The 17,511-nt window shown below is 43.3% G+C and overlaps 1 long non-coding RNA gene across 1 annotated transcript in view; it reads right to left on the bottom strand.

Annotated features, from left to right (window-relative positions):
• Positions 1–16,187, bottom strand: part of LOC114710170 — a 103,335-nt gene extending 87,148 nt beyond the window's left edge. Inside the window, exons 1-2 of the long non-coding RNA XR_005089947.1 lie at positions 16,035–16,187; positions 2,311–2,443 (exon numbers count right to left, since the gene is read on the bottom strand). This is a non-coding gene — a long non-coding RNA (uncharacterized LOC114710170). The remainder of the gene's footprint in view (positions 1–2,310; positions 2,444–16,034) is intronic.
• Positions 16,188–17,511: the final 1,324 nt, after the last annotated feature.

Raw genomic sequence — 17,511 nt, 5'->3', positions numbered from 1 at the left:
GAAGGAGGCTATTAGAGGGGGAGGGGCATTCAAAAGGATGCAGAGGAGCCAACAAAAAACTGAAAAAGCCATAAGGAAACATAATACTGTCTATACTAATTGGAAAAGTTTACACTGGGCCAGGCAAGATGGTATGACTGTTAAAGCACTTGCCATGCAAGCCTGACCATCTGAGTTTGACAACCGAACCCACACAAGGGTGGAAGGGGAGAACTAACTCTGGAAAATAGTCCTCTGACAGCACAAATGGCATGCTCTGTGCACAAACACACCCACTCTTCCTCATACTAGCCTAATAAGTACAATTTAAAATTTTAAAAATAAAACGTGAATTAAGAAAAGGGGGGTCTTTGGATTACATGGTGATCTTCAGGCTTCAAGCAACTGCTTCCTTTTCCAGTCTTCACCGAATGTGTCCTATGAATGAACTTAACTATTACGGAAAACAAATGGACAGGCTAAAAGAGTGGAGAGTCATACTTGAATGCAAAGTCCCCTATAAATTTCACTTCCAGGAAGAAAAGACCTAACTTATGGATTGAGGTTTCATCCAGGGGTGGGGGTGGGGGCTACAAATGAAATAATGTTGAACTCATAGTTATTGGACAACACTTAAAGCAGCCATATTCCCTGGTGCCTTTGTATCTGTGTGGCACTCACCCACGCCCAACCAGGACAGATATGAAAGGCTAGAGAAAAGCGATCACAATGCACACGTTTCTGGAACACTACTGCCATCACGAAGAAAGAACTTCCAAACTCCTGGCACCATTAAACTTCCTTCCCATGATTCCTAGCAATAGCAGAGGAATGACTGGAGCTTCTTATGTGGGCTTTTTTGACTTCTAAGGCCCTAGGAGAGACACAGACTGTGGTGCTTTCTTGTTTCAGACCTAGTGAGGTACCTAGAGTGGACGGGCTGGTGTAGGGACACAGTGGCACAGGACATTGTATGGCGGGACCCACGGTGAACAAGTGCAGAGGAACCCTGTTAAACACTAGTGCAGGTGCTCTGGGGCCCTTGTTTCCTGTTCCAGTCCCTTGTCACACAGAATAGAGGGCTTCGGGTTGATTGACAGTATGCTAAGCACTTTAATCCACTCCTGTCTTCTGAGTGCAGTGCACATGGCTGCTGCAGAAGAAACAGTACATTTGCTAGCACTGGAATGAACAACCGTCACATGAAGCAGTCCGTTGAGAACACACAACTAAAGCAGACAACAGCCACAAGGAGAGAGGGCATAGACCTTGCTCCTCACCTTTCCACAGGAAATTAAAAAAAAAAAATCAATTCATTGCTTTGCTTTGATTTGGGGTATGAGTGTGTGTCAGGGGGTTGTTGTGATATTATATGTATGTATGTGGCACGTGCAGGTGAGTGCAAGTGCCCACAGAAGGCAGAAAAGGGCATTGGATCCTCCGGAGCTGGGGTTACAGGCAGTTGTGAGTTGCTGTATATGGGTCCTCTGAAAGAGCTTTCTTAATGGCTCTCCAGTCCCCCTCCCCACTCTGAGCTCTCCTTTCCTTTGCATCTGCTAGCAGCTAGATACTCCAGGAAGGTTAGTATCATCACCACTATCCTTCCATTTCCTGCTCCTGAAGTGAGGAGAGCTGTGCATTTGGTCTGGCCCCTTGGTCACTAGGCTTAAAAGACACTGCAATGGTACTTGACTCGTCTGTCGACAGAGAGAAGAGTTGGGAGGCCAGGCTTGGTTCTGGACCCATTTGACCCCATCCAGACCCTTCCTTCCCCTAAGGCGCTAGGGCTAGCAGGAAGAAAAACTCTGGGCCAAGGAAATAGTAACAACAATAATGTTATAGTTATATAATAATACTGTTGTTATTATTATCTCATACATTACATCCCGACTAGTTTCCCCTTCCTCCACTCCTTTCAGTCCCTTCCCCCACATCCCTTTCCTCCATATCTAACTTCTACCCCTCCATTTCCCTTCAGAAAAGAGCAGTTCTCCCAGGGATATCAACTGAACAAGTTACAGTAAGACTAGGCACAAGGAATTTATGAAACTATCTCTGCACAATGGCAGTGTTCTGAGAAAAGCCAAGGAGTTTTGTGAGCAGGCTCAGCGTTCCCACCTTTCCAATCTGAACAAAACAAAACTGCCATTGGTAGTTACGCAGACTCAAGTAACTGGCTACCTTGTCTTTTTGCTTCTACTCTTAGACTTTAGCTTTTGGTTTCTGGTTGACAGTAATGGCAAATGTCCTGGGCAAGAGCCAGCATTGGAATTCTGGCACCAAAGGAAAAGGAAAAATGAAACAAAAGCAAGAGAGCTTTAAAGCACTCACCTTAATCAGGTACCTTACTCTTAAGGAACACAATAGCCTTACAGCCAGGTCTTCCATTTGCCCCCTTCTTCAGCCAGCAGCATTCTCTCACCAGAGCTTTCTCACAATACTTCATTGTCTTCTGAATACAGGCCTAGAAAGGTAAAGAAAATGCTGGCACCTCAGGGCCCAGAGAACAGTGAATCACACCAGTGACTTGATTCTCATCCAGATTCAGTTTGCTAGTACCTTAGGCATCCTTTCCTGCATCTGACCTTGTCACTAGGCCTTGTATGACTGGAGGGAAGCTGACATCCAAGGTAACACTCTGAAAGCTACATAACGCCCTACTTTGACTGGCACATGCATTGGGAAAAGCACACATTTTTTTCCTTTTTTTTAATTAAGAGATTTTTCCATTCATTTTACATATCAACCACAGATTCCCCTGTCCTCCTTCCTCCCACCCCTCAGCCCTCCCCCTCAACCCACCCTCCACTCCCACTCTCTCAAAGGCAAAGTCTCCCACGGGGAGTCAGCACAGCCTGGTACATTCAGTTGAGACAGGTCCAAGCCCCTCCTCCCTGCACCAAGGCTGCATAAAGTGTCCGACCATAGGCAATGGGCTCCAAAAAGCCACCTCATGCACTCGGGACAGGTCCCGATTCCCTGCCTGGGGGTCCCCTAAACAGTTCAAGCCAAACAACTGTCTCCCTTATCCATAGGGCCTAATCCAGTACCACAGGGTCTCCTCTGCCACTGGTCCACAGTTCATGCACTTCTACTAGTTTGGCTAGTTGCCTGATATCTCTTACTAAGAGAATCCCTCCACTCTCTCATCGACTGGAAGCCTGGCTCTCTGCCTGGGACCCGGCCATGGATCTCTGCATCTGCTTCCATCAGTCACTGGACGAGGGTTCTATGTCAGCTAGGGCATTCAGCCATCTGATCACCAGAGTAGGTTAGCTCATGCACCCTCTCAACCACTGCGAGTAGTTTATGGTGGAGTCATCTTTGTGGATTCCTGGGGACCTCCCCAATACCCTGTCTATCCTTATTCCCATTGTGCCTTCACCCATCACAGTATCTCCTTCCCTGCTCTCCCACTCTGCTCCTGACCCAGCTCCAACCTCCCACCACCCTAAGCTCTCATTCCCCCGTCCCTTACCCTCCATCACCCCCAGCTTGCTCATGTAGATCCCACCCACCCCTCCCTCACTGGACAATCCCTGTGTCCTCCCAGGGTCTTCTCTACCAGCCAGTCTCGCTGGAGCTGTGGGTTGCAGTCTGGTTATTGCTCGTTCCACATCTACTATCCACTTATGAGTGAGTACATACTATGTTTGTTTTTCTGAGTCTGGGTTACCACACTCAGGATGATATTTTGTCGTTCCATCCATTTGCCTGCAAACCTCATGATGTTATTTTTTTTCCTCTGCTGAGTAGTACTCCACTATGTATATGTACCACATTTTCTTTATCCATTCTTTATTTGAGGGGTGTCAAGGCTGTTTCCAGGTTCTGGCTATTACAAATAGTGTTGCTATGAACACAGTCGAGCTTGTGTCCTTGTGGTAAGATTGAGCATTCCTTGGGTATATGCCCAAGGGTGGTATAGCTGGGTCTTGAGGAAGATTGATTCCCAATTTTCTGAGAAACCACCATATTGATTTCCAAAGTGGCTGTAAAAGTTTGCATTCCCGCCAACAATGTGGTAGTGTTCCCCTTTGCTCCATATCCTCTCCAACATAAGCTGTCTTCAGTGTTTTTCATTTTAGCCATTCTGATAGGTGTAAGATGGTATCTCAGAGTCATTTTGATTTGCATTTCCCTGATGACTAAGGATGTTGAGCAATTCCTTAAATGTCTTTCAGCCATTTGAGATTCTTCTGTTGAGTATTCTGTTTAGATCTGTACCCCATTTTTTAATTGGACTGTTAGGTATTTTAATGTCTAGTTTCTTAAGTTCTTTATATATTCTGGAGATCAGACCTCTGTCAGTGTGGGGTTGGAGAAGATCTTTTTCCATTCCGTAGGCTGTCTTTTTGTATTATTGACCATGTCTTTGCCCTACAAAAGCTTCTCGGTTTCAAGAGGTTCCATTTATTAATTGTTGCTCTCAGTGTCTGTTACATTTAGGAAGTGGTCTTTGATACTAATCCGTTCAAGACTATTTCCTAATTTCTCTTCTATCAGGTTCAGAGTAATTGGATTTAGGTTGAGGTCTTTGATCCACTTAGACTTAAGTTTTGTGCATAGTGAGAGATATGTATCTATTTGCAATCTTCTACATGTTGACATCCAGTTATGCCAGCACAATTTGTTGATGATACTTTCTTTTTTCCATTGTACACTTTTGGCTTCCTTGTCAAAAATTAGGTGTTCATACCTGTGCTTATTAATGTCAGCGCCTTCAGTTCGATTCCACTGGTCCACATGTTGGTTTTTATGCCAGTACCAAGCTGTTTTTATTACTGTAGCTCTATAGTAAAGGTTGAAGTCAGGGATCGTTGTAGATGTAACCGTCTTATTAAATAAGAAACAGAGCCAATGCAAAGATGAAAGCCCAAGAGGTCAGAGCCATAGCTAAGAGCTAAAAACCTTACCCTTCACTGCTGTTGCTATCTTCCTCAGCAAGAGAGATACTTCCTGTCTGTTTGTCTTTTTTTATAGACTTTCTATTCTGCCTTCTCATTGGTTGTAAACCCAACCACATGACGTACTCGTCACTGCCTGTCTGTACAGACCTCCAGGTCTTCTATGATTGGTATTGAGATTAAAGGCGTGTGTCTCCATGCTGGCTGTATCCTTGACCACACAGAGATCCACCTAGCTCTGCCTCCCAAGAGCTGGAATTAAAGGCAGACACCACGACCACCCAGTTTCTGTTATGGCTTACTATTAGTTCTTAACCCCAAGCAACTTTATTTATTAAAAATACAAATAAAATCACATTTCAGTACAATTAAAATAGCACCATAGATCGTGATACCTACAGAGGTTGTTTTGTTGTACAAGATTCCTTTAGCTATTCTGGGTTTTCTGTTTTTCCATATGAAGTTGAGTGTTGGTCTTTCCAGATCTGTGAAGAATTGTGTGGGGATTTTGATGGGGATTGCATTGAATCTGTAGATCGCTTTTGGTAAGATTGCCAATTTTATTATGTTAATCCTACCTATCCATGAGCATGGGAGATCATTCCATTTTCTGATATCTTCTTCAATTTCTTTCTTCAGAGACTTAAAGTTCTAATCATACAGGTCCTCCACTTGCTAAGTTAGAGTTATCCCAAGATATTTTATATTATTTGTGGGTATTGTAAAGGGTGATGTTTCTCTAATTACTTTCTCAGCCCAAATGCCATTTGCATATAGGAGGGCTACTAATTTTTTTGAGTTAATCTTGTATCCTTCCACATTACTGTAGGAGTTTATCAGCTGTAGGAGTTCCCTGGTGAAATTTTTTGGGTCACTTATGTATACTATCATGTCATCTACAAATAGTGAAAGTTTGATTTCTTACTTTCCAATTTGTATCCCCTTGATCTCCTTTTGTTGTCTTATTGCTCTAGCTAAAACTTCAAGTACTATATTGAATAAATATGGGGAGAGCACACAGCATTGTCTTGTTCCTCATTTTAGGGGAATTGCTTTCAGTTTCTCTCCATTTAATTTGATGTTGGCTGACAGCTTGCTATACATTGCCTTTACTATGTTTCGGTATGTTCCTTGTATTCCTGATCTCTCTAGGACCTTTATCATGAAGCAAAGAAACATGACCAAAATGTGTCTACTCCACTAGAAGATATAACCGACTCGAGAGCTTTGGATGTTCTTGAGACTCCAAACACACTTGCTTATGTCTTGTGACTCTTGGACCCCACCTGTCCTACTAGATCACGGTTGCAACGAGGGTTTCTTAGATGCAACCACATTACATAAAGACCTTCTAACTCTTGCTGCAAGGGGCAGGAGAAGGAGACAAGAATTCTCAGGAACTTTGCACTTATCTGGGTATTTCCCCCAGATCATGCTCACACGGGGAGGCATAATGGGTGCCAGTCAGGACTTTCAGTGCTCTTATTCCCCAGCCCGAAGGGTGCACTCTAAGTTCTTCTTAAGGTAGAACTCTAGGACAGAATCAAATGTTTAGACCAAAATGTGGCTAAAGACATTCAAAACACAGACCAGGGGACATTTAGATGTGAGAATGGCCCCAAAGACATACAGACCTCTAACAAGCACTGCTGTAAACCGGGCGAGCTGTTGCCGTTATGGGGTATTTAGATGTGAGAATGGCCCCCAAAGACATACAGACCTCTAACAAGCACTGCTGTAAACCGGGCGAGCTGTTGCCGTTATGGGGTATTTAGATGTGAGAATGGCCCCCAAAGACATACAGACCTCTAACAAGCACTGCTGTAAACCGGGCGAGCTGTTGCCGATATGTAGGAATCAGCCTTCTCTCATGGGAATATCCCAAGATGCCTAGGAAGCCGTCAGGCAGGAAAGTGGAGCCGTAAGGCACACCAACTAATCGCAAAACTGTCGTACTGCACTGCCGGCAAAGATCGAGGTCTGTGAAAGTAAACAAGACTCAAGAGAGTACACGGACTAATCTAAACCATCTACGTGTAGGGACTCAAAGAAATGAAAATGATTGTGGTTCCGTTCCTTTTCTGTGGGAGTTTCCCTTTGGGATTTTTTTCTTGTTCTTCTCAGCTAGCCCGTGCGGGTCCGTCCCTCTAAGTCCGTCATTCTTCCGGTGGTGGTAATCTATAGACTAGAAATCAATTTGCAGGATCTTAGGGTCTGGGTCTTTGGAGAATGCAAGGAGCCACAGCTGGGAGCTTCTTACAGTTCCCTCTGTGCCTTGTTCTTCCCCCCTCTAGGTCTCATGAGAAGGACGTTTTAATGGGACAGAATGAACAGGACCCATCTCCTCATGATGGCAGTAGAGATCCTTCTATACCCACCACAACGTTGCACCCGCCCTTCGTGTCTGGAAAAAAAAAAAAAAGGGAAAAAAACAGTTGGAGACAGAAGTGCCAGGAACCATTTCTGCCTCCATTCTATGTAGCTGGCTGGGACCAACTCACAGCCTCCCTCTACGTGTTTTATTTTTCATTCTATGTATGCAGTTTAGAGGATTGGAGTCCCTGGTGCAGTAAAGACATGGCTACAAGAACAGCTGAGAGCGCACATCTGGGTGACATGCCTCCTCCATGAGGCTACATCTCCTGATCAGTCCCAAACAGTTCCTTCAAAGCACCTGTTTCATCCTCTGTGAGCATGTAATTTAGAGAACCTTGTATTCTTGGTTTCCTCCAGCCCCTCTGGCTCTTACATTCTTTCTGCCTCCTCTTCCATGGGGTTCCCTGAGCTCGCAGGGGATGGATTTGATGGAGGAATCTTATTTAGGGCTGAGTATTCCAGGGTCCCTCTCTTTGGGTACTATCTGGCTAGGAGTCTCTTCTGTGTCTTAGATGCTGTTCTGTTGCTGTGTGTAGTGGTATTTGCTCTGCCCATGACCTTAGGGTCTGGGCAAGACTAGAGAAACTTCAGTCTACAGCTGTGACGACACAACATGGACGGATGGGGACGGACACACACACACACACACACACACACACACACACACACACACACACGTACTGGCATGGGCTTTTCAATCCTCAAAGCCAGTCACCAGTGACCCGCTTTCTCCAACAAGGCCACACCTCCTAGTCTTTTCAAATAGTGCCACTCCCTGGCAAACAACCAATGCGCCCATGGGGGCTATTCTCATTCAAACCACCACAGGCTATGTTCCCATCTGTTACATATATATGTATATATAGGTACAAATACACATGTTTTTTAGGATACTTCTACTGTGTTAGGCTTCCCTACAACTACTCCAATGGTCCTTAATTTTAGCTATCTCTCCTGTATTTCCTCACTCATCCTTATCTCACCAATATGTTTCAGTACAAACAAAAAGTTTATAGGATGTCCAAACCCTAATTTTATGTCGAACGGCAGCCTTGAATGAATGGGACAGAGTTGAGGAACCAGGAAAAAAACCTGAGTCATTTACAATGGTTATGCAAGGCGCAAAAGAATCTTTCACAGATTTTTTACAAAGACTGGCTTCAGCAGTAAAGAGAATGGTCTCAGATTCAGAAGCTAGTAAGATAATAATTGAATCTTTGGCCTTTGAGAATGTGAGTGCAGCACACAAAAGAATAATAAGGCCATTAAAGGCAAGATCTGCACCTTTGGAAGATTGGATTAGAGACACAGTTAATGTTGAGGCTCATGAGCATAATGATATGTGGGTAGGAGAAGCAATTTCAAAAGGTTTGAGGAATGTTAGATGTTTTGGATGTGGAAAGCAAGGACATTTGAAAATGACCTGTTTACAGGTCATTCCTAGAAACAATGTTTCTTCAAGGAACAATGGCAACAGAATGCCCCTTCCTTCTGGAGTATATAGAGGGTATGGTAAGGGAAAACACTGGACCAACGAATGTAGATCAACAAAGGACAGACAGGGTAATCCTTTGCCTCAGTCTTTGGGAAACTCCCAGAGGGGCTGGGATTAAAGGCGTGCGCCACCACTGCCCTGGCTTAAACTTTTCTTAAACTATGAATTTTATTTCAAAATTTACAAGATTAATATAGATATATAGATATATATACATTTTAAACTTTGTTAAGATATGAATGGTCACATAGAGTACTAACTAATTCTAGAAAAAAGGCTTCAACTAGCTGCATATATATGTCTTTGTGTTCAAGTCTCTTATCAGTTTTCTGCAGGAAATCACGGCCAGGCCTAACATCAACTGAAGTCTCCAGGAAGAAGATGGGGCCCCAAAACAACAACAATTCCACATGGACAATAATAATATCACTAGGCTGACAAACATCATCTACAGATCAACTTTGAACTACAAGGTGCTCAGAGCAATTTTGAGATGAGTAGCTGAGATGATCCAGTCTCAAAGACTACTTGAATAAGGACTTGAGATAAACCCTGAACTTTGGCATTATACACAGACTGGATAATGAAGGATATAGTTACCTTTCCTAGAATTTGACAATTAACCTAAAATTTTTCTTTCAGGATGAAGAAAACTTTGCCCATATCCAGCAGGAAGCAATTTTAAGAATGCGATGCCCACATTCCCAAAGAGGTGGTGTGGGGCAGGTGGTTTTTTGGTCTTTATAATGGATTTTGGGTCTGGGATAATTTTCATTGTTTAGGGGGGTTGGTTACAGGTTGTTGTCAAGGGTCAAGAAAAAGGCTAAGCAAAGGAGATTAGATTTAAGGTTCTTGTTTAAAAAAAAAGAAAGAAAAGAAAGAGACAATTATTAGTTTTAAATACTTTACATTGGATTGGATTGTTTTATATTGTATACAAATTTGAAATTGATATTGTTAGAAAATGCTGTATGTATATTTCTAATTTATTTATACCAGTCATTTAACAATGTAATGCAATTTTCTGATCTTTGAATATTATTATTACCAACTATTAGGATATAAAGAAATGAAAGTTAGTAGTTAGACATTACAATAGAACTTGTAGTCATATTAGATATGTTTTAAAAATTGAGCAGATATATTTTGGACAGGTCATCTTCAAACCCTTCAGAGATCTACAGAACATGGCATTTAAAATGTTTTAATAACTTAGAAATTTTTCTGAGACATATCGGCTCCTGGCAGTACCAATCTCCTTCAGAGAAAATATAGGCATTGAAGAAACTGCATATGGAGTTAACTTTCACTATGGCAAAAGTTAGCCACCGGACAACAAAGTATCCTCGAATCAACAGGACAAATTGGACAGACAGAACATTAAACAAAGGACTACTGATTCTTGCCAAAACAAGTGTGGTTATGGCTTTATCAAAAGGCATCTTCTGAGGCCAGGACAATATGGCACCATCCCTGAAGTGGCCTTCGCAATCCGGAAAAGGTACAGTGCCCTTTTCCTCGAAGGCAGCTGAACAGGCAGTGGGCCGATGGCTTCTGTTGTGCAATGCAACAGCAGCTGAAACAGTTATTCTTGAAGAGTAACTAAGCTCACGCCTCTCAATAGTAGATTGGCATTTAATAGAGGGATGTGGAGAAGAAGGGGATGCTGAGATGAAGCCATATATACACAGCCAAGAAGAATGGATAGCAGATTTAAAAAACCATCAAAAATTTCCAGAATTTAAAATCCTGAATCATGACATGACACTAGTGGAATTCAGGTGTTTCTGGTACATGGACTGCTTTCACCCAATGTGAGGTTTAACTGTTGACCTTGTGTATATCCTACTTCACAAATGAGTCTGTCAGATACCCTAAGTCTATAGGCTGAAGACGATGGGTCAACACTGTGGAGAAACCTCAGGTGACTGTCCAGGCAGCTGGCTGTTTCTGTCAACTCACAAATTTTTTGGAAGTTGCTTGCATGCACTTCCTGTTTTCATTTTAGTTAGCTAATATTATTTCCTTCTGGGTCTCTGAGGGAGTTGAAGATTAGTTAGTTATAGTTGAAGGTTAGTTATAGTTGAAGATTAACTAGGATAGAAAGTGAATTAGATACTTTGGACTTACCAAAATAGGATAGATAATGGAATTATTTTCTCTGATTTGTCAAATACAAATTGACTAGATATTGTTTAGGTACTTATTACTTGTATAAATTGTATATAGTTTTGTGCTTTTGTATATAGTTTTTTTTGTTAGTTATAACCTTTTGCTTTTTTTCTTTTTATTAAAATAGAAAAGGGGAAATATGGTGGCATTTTATTTGTACTGAAATGTGATTTTAATTGTATGTTAATAAATAAAGTTGCCCGGGTGTCAGAGCTATTAGAGCCATAGAAAGAGCATGGCGGTGGTGGCGCTTGCTTTTAACCCCATAGATCTCTGTGTGTTCAGGGATACAGCCAGCATTGGAGACATATGCCTTTAAGACCTAGAGGGCTGTACTTACAGGCGGTGACGAGGCAGTCATGCGTTTGGGTTTACAACCAATGAGAAGGCAGAACAGAAAGACTATTTAATTCATACACACAGGAAATAGCTCTCTTTCGGAGAGCTAGGAGCACCAAAGAAAGGGTAAGATTTTAGCTCTAAGCTCTGACCTCTTGGCTTTCTCCTTTACATTGGTTCTGTGTTTCTTATTTAATAAGACTGTTGGTTATATCTACAGGCTTTTGAATCCTCAATGACAGTCTCCAGTGACTCTCTTCCTCCAACAAGGCCACACCTCCTAGTCTTTTCAAATAGTACCACTCCCTGGCAAACAACCAATGCGCCCATGGGGGCTATTCTCATTCAAACCACCACAGGCTATGTTCCCATCTGTTACATATATATGTATATATAGGTACAAATACACATACACATGTTTTTAGGATACTTCTACTGTATTAGGCTTTCCTACAACTCCTCCAATGATCCTTAATTTTAGCTATCTCTCCTGTATTTCCTCACTCATCCTTATCTCACTTCCCTCTCCCCACTTGATCCTCCCATTCTGAACACGCATCCATCCATAAATGTTTAGTCTATTTGATTTCCTGAGGAAATATGTGACAGGTATTTTTGACAGGCTATAATACACATTGAGGTACATTGAGATGGGTCAGGAATTAATAGTAATTACCACCAAGAGTGACGACCTGAGTTCAACTCCTGAACCCAGTTAATGGAAGGGGAAAATCAACTCATTCAAGTTTTCCTCAGAGTTCACCATACATGACACCTGACATGTACACTCTGACCTCACAGCCCCAACACAAAATAAATGAAATTTAAAAAAGGAAAAACTATATCATCTAGAACAAAAAAAACAACAAGAGCTCCTACCCATAAAGAACTGTTTAGCCCAAGCCTGACCATTCCATTCCACCTGCAGAAACAAAACTCCTAGGCACCAAAAACAACTCACAGCCACAAATAGCCTCACCTTCCTGGTGGCTACCCACACATATGTAGATAAACCTTTCCCCTAGCTCCTCTAAATGCTCTCTCCCCATAGATGGTCAATAGTTTGAAGCCCCTCCCCTGTACAATAAAGCATCCTCAGCCCGTTCATATCCAATCTATCTACTTCTCTGCCTCATTTTTCTTACACTTAGAAAGTTCCCAAAGTGAACAAAATACTTACAAGAAAACAAACTAAAGAGTCAAAATCCAAACTGTCCTCAGAGATCTGAAAGCAAGCAAACAAATAAGACCAAAATGTGTCTACTCCACTAGAAGACACAACCGACTCCAAAGCTTTGGATGTTCTTGAGACTCCAAACACACTTGCTTATGTCTTGTGACTCTTGGACCCCACCTGTCCTACTAGATCACGGTTGCAACGAGGGTTTCTTAGATGCAACCACATTACATAAAGACCTTCTAACTCTTGCTGCAAGGGGCAGGAGAAGGAGACAAGAATTCTCAGGAACTTTGCACTTATCTGGGTATTTCCCCCAGATCATGCTCACACGGGGAGGCATAATGGGTGCCAGTCAGGACTTTCAGTGCTCTTATTCCCCAGCCCGAAGGGTGCACTCTAAGTTCTTCTTAAGGTAGAACTCTAGGACAGAATCAAATGTTTAGACCAAAATGTGGCTAAAGACATTCAAAACACAGACCAGGGGACATTTAGATGTGAGAATGGCCCCCAAAGACATACAGACCTCTAACAAGCACTGCTGTAAACCGGGCGAGCTGTTGCCGTTATGGGGTATTTAGATGTGAGAATGGCCCCCAAAGACATACAGACCTCTAACAAGCACTGCTGTAAACCGGGCGAGCTGTTGCCGTTATGGGGTATTTAGATGTGAGAATGGCCCCCAAAGACATACAGACCTCTAACAAGCACTGCTGTAAACCGGGCGAGCTGTTGCCGATATGTAGGAATCAGCCTTCTCTCATGGGAATATCCCAAGATGCCTAGGAAGCCGTCAGGCAGGAAAGTGGAGCCGTAAGGCACACCAACTAATCGCAAAACTGTCGTACTGCACTGCCGGCAAAGATCGAGGTCTGTGAAAGTAAACAAGACTCAAGAGAGTACACGGACTAATCTAAACCATCTACGTGTAGGGACTCAAAGAAATGAAAATGATTGTGGTTCCGTTCCTTTTCTGTGGGAGTTTCCCTTTGGGATTTTTTTCTTGTTCTTCTCAGCTAGCCCGTGCGGGTCCGTCCCCTCTAAGTCCGTCATTCTTCCGGTGGTGGTAATCTATAGACTAGAAATCAATTTGCAGGATCTTAGGGTCTGGGTCTTTGGAGAATGCAAGGAGCCACAGCTGGGAGCTTCTTACAGTTCCCTCTGTGCCTTGTTCTTCCCCCCTCTAGGTCTCATGAGAAGGACGTTTTAATGGGACAGAATGAACAGGACCCATCTCCTCATGATGGCAGTAGAGATCCTTCTATACCCACCACAACGTTGCACCCGCCCTTCGTGTCTGGAAAAAAAAAAAAAAAAGGGAAAAAAACAGTTGGAGACAGAAGTGCCAGGAACCATTTCTGCCTCCATTCTATGTAGCTGGCTGGGACCAACTCACAGCCTCCCTCTACGTGTTTTATTTTTCATTCTATGTATGCAGTTTAGAGGATTGGAGTCCCTGGTGCAGTAAAGACATGGCTACAAGAACAGCTGAGAGCGCACATCTGGGTGACATGCCTCCTCCATGAGGCTACATCTCCTGATCAGTCCCAAACAGTTCCTTCAAAGCACCTGTTTCATCCTCTGTGAGCATGTAATTTAGAGAACCTTGTATTCTTGGTTTCCTCCAGCCCCTCTGGCTCTTACATTCTTTCTGCCTCCTCTTCCATGGGGTTCCCTGAGCTCGCAGGGGATGGATTTGATGGAGGAATCTTATTTAGGGCTGAGTATTCCAGGGTCCTCTCTTGGGTACTATCTGGCTAGGAGTCTCTTCTGTGTCTTAGATGCTGTTCTGTTGCTGTGTGTAGTGGTATTTGCTCTGCCCATGACCTTAGGGTCTGGGCAAGACTAGAGAAACTTCAGTCTACAGCTGTGATGACACAACATGGATGGATGGGGACGGACACACACACACACACACACACACGTACTGACATGGGCTTTTCAATCCTCAAAGCCAGTCACCAGTGACCCGCTTTCTCCAACAAGGCCACACCTCCTAGTCTTTTCAAATAGTGCCACTCCCTGGCAAATAACCAATGCGCCCATGGGGGCTATTCTCATTCAAACCACCACAGGCTATGTTCCCATCTGTTACATATATATGTATATATAGGTACAAATACACATACACATGTTTTTTAGGATACTTCTACTGTGTTAGGCTTCCCTACAACTCCTCCAATGATCCTTAATTTTAGCTATCTCTCCTTTATTTCCTCACTCATCCTTATCTCAATTCCCTCTCCCCACTTGATCCTCGCATTCCAAAAATCCCATCCATCCATAAATGTTTAGTCTATTTGCTTTCCTGAGGAAATATATGACAGGTGTTTTTGACGGGCTATAATATACATTGTAGGTACATTGAGATGGGTCAGGAATTAATAGTAATTACCACCAAGAGTGACAACCTGAGTTCAACTCCCAGAACCCAGTTAATGGAAGGGGAGAATCAACTCATTCAAGTTTTCCTCAGAGCTCACCAGGCATGACACCTGACATGTGCACTCTGACCCCACAGCCCCAATACAAAATAAATGAAATTTAAAAAAGGAAAAACTGTATCATCTAGAACAACAAAAACAATAAGAGCTCCTACCCATAAAGAATTGTTTAGCCCAAGCCTGACCATTCCATTCCACCTGCAGAAACAAAACTCCTAGGCACCAAAAACAACTCACAGCCACAAATAGCCTCACCTTCCTGGTGGCTACCCACACATATGTAGATAAACCTTTCCCCTAGCTCCTCTAAATGCTCTCTCCCCATAGATGGCCAATAGTTTGAAGCCCCTCCCCTTTATAATAAAGCATCCTCAGCCCGTACATATCCAGTCTGTCTACTTCTCTGCCTCATTTTCTTACACTTAGAAAGTTCCCAAAGTGAACAAAATACTTAAAACAACCTAAACAGTCAAAATCCCAACTGTCTTCAGAGATCTGAAAGCAAGCAAACAAACAAGACCAAAATGTGTCTACTCCACTAGAAGACACAACCGACTCCAGAGCTTTGGATGTTCTCGAGACTCCAAACACACTTGCTTATGTCTTGTGACTCTTGGACCCCACCTGTCCTACTAGATCACGGTTGCAACGAGGGTTTCTTAGATGCAACCACATTACATAAAGACCTTCTAACTCTTGCTGCAAGGGGCAGGAGAAGGAGACAAGAATTCTCAGGAACTTTGCACTTATCTGGGTATTTCCCCCAGATCATGCTCACACGGGGAGGCATAATGGGTGCCAGTCAGGACTTTCAGTGCTCTTATTCCCCAGCCCGAAGGGTGCACTCTAAGTTCTTCTTAAGGTAGAACTCTAGGACAGAATCAAATGTTTAGACCAAAATGTGGCTAAAGACATTCAAAACACAGACCAGGGGACATTTAGATGTGAGAATGGCCCCCAAAGACATACAGACCTCTAACAAGCGCTGCTGTAAACCAGTCGAACTGTTGCCGTTATGGGGTATTTAGATGTGAGAATAGCCCCCAAAGACATACAGACCTCTAACAAGCACTGCTATAAACCGGGCGAGCTGTTGCCGTTATGGGGTATTTAGATGTGAGAATGGCCCCCAAAGACATACAGACCTCTAACAAGCGCTGTTGTAAACCGGGCGAGCTGTTGCCGATATGTAGGAATTGGCCTTCTCTCATGGGAATATCCCAAGATGCCTAGGAAGCCGTCAGGCAGGAAAGTGGAGCCGTAAGGCACACCAACTAATCGCAAAACTGTCGTACTGCACTGCCGGTAAAGATCGAGGTCTGTGAAAGTAAATAGGACTCAGAGAGTACAGGGACTAATCCAAAGCTATTTTATGTTACAATACAATTCAGTTCTACATATCAGCCACGGATTCCTTTGTTTTCCCCCTCCATTCCCCTCCCCTCCCCCCTGTCCAACCCCATTCCCACCCTCTCCAGGGCAAAGCCTCCAGGAGGACTCAAATTAACCTGGTAGACCCAGGCCAGGAAGGTCCAGTCCCCTCCTCCCAGGCCGAGCCAAGCGACCCTGCATAAGCCCCAGGATTCAAACAGCCAAACCACATATAAAACCCCACACATTAATAATGGGAGATCTCAACACCCCACTTACCACTGGACAGATTTCCCAAATCGAAACTTAACAGAGAAATAAAGGACTAACTGTTGTTGCATAAGGTGGTATCTCAGAGTTGTTTGGATTTGCATTTCCCTGATGATTAAGCATGTTGAGCAATTCCTTAAATGTCTTTCAGCCATTTGAGTTTCCTCTGTTGAGAATTCTCTGTTTAGTTCTATAGCCCATTTCTTAATTGGACTGTTGGTCTTTTTGATATGTAATTTCTTGAGTTCCTTATATATTCTGGATATCAGTTCTCTGTCAGATGTGGGGTTGGTGAAGACCTTTTGTTGTGCCCAGATCGTGACCCCCAGAGAGACCACCAAAGACGAGCATGCCGGAATGCAAAAGCAAGGTTTAATTCTGGATATCCAAAAGCAATACAAGCCTAGGCAGGGACTTCGTCCAATGCATCCAACGCAGTGGAGGCTGGAGGAAGCGCCCACCTGTCTGCAAGCTCAGTTTTTAAAGGGAAAAGTCACAAGGTTACATCATTTAGGGGTGCTAGTACGGGTACAATTCTGATTGGCTTGTGTCTAGGAATTCCAGAAATCACAATTCAGTTTTCCTTCTAAGGAAGTAGTTGCCCACCACCATTTTTCATTGGCTGCCCCCAGATGGGGGCATCTGGTGATTACACAGTCACTATGGAAACTAGGGTTGGGACATTCTATGGTCAAGCAGTTGCCTAGGGGGCCAGGGAGAGGACATTCCATAGTCCGGCAGCCATTACCTCCTGACTACCTTGTGACTCTGTACTTTTACACTTCCTGGTTTCTGTAATCTGAACTGACTGGTCTCAGTAACTTCTGGCCTGTTCTCAAAAGGAGAAATCTTAGGCCTTAATTTTAGGGTGAAAGCATTTTGGTCTTATTTCTAAGATGGCTCATTTTGGTCTCACACTTTTCCCATTGTGTAGGCTGTCGTTTTGCCTTGTTGACCATATCCTTTGCTCTATAAAAGTTT

The sequence above is a fragment of the Peromyscus leucopus genome, chromosome X (assembly GCF_004664715.2).
Source record: "Peromyscus leucopus breed LL Stock chromosome X, UCI_PerLeu_2.1, whole genome shotgun sequence".
NCBI lineage: Eukaryota > Metazoa > Chordata > Mammalia > Rodentia > Cricetidae > Peromyscus > Peromyscus leucopus.
This window is presented reverse-complemented; position numbering and strand designations above follow the sequence as displayed.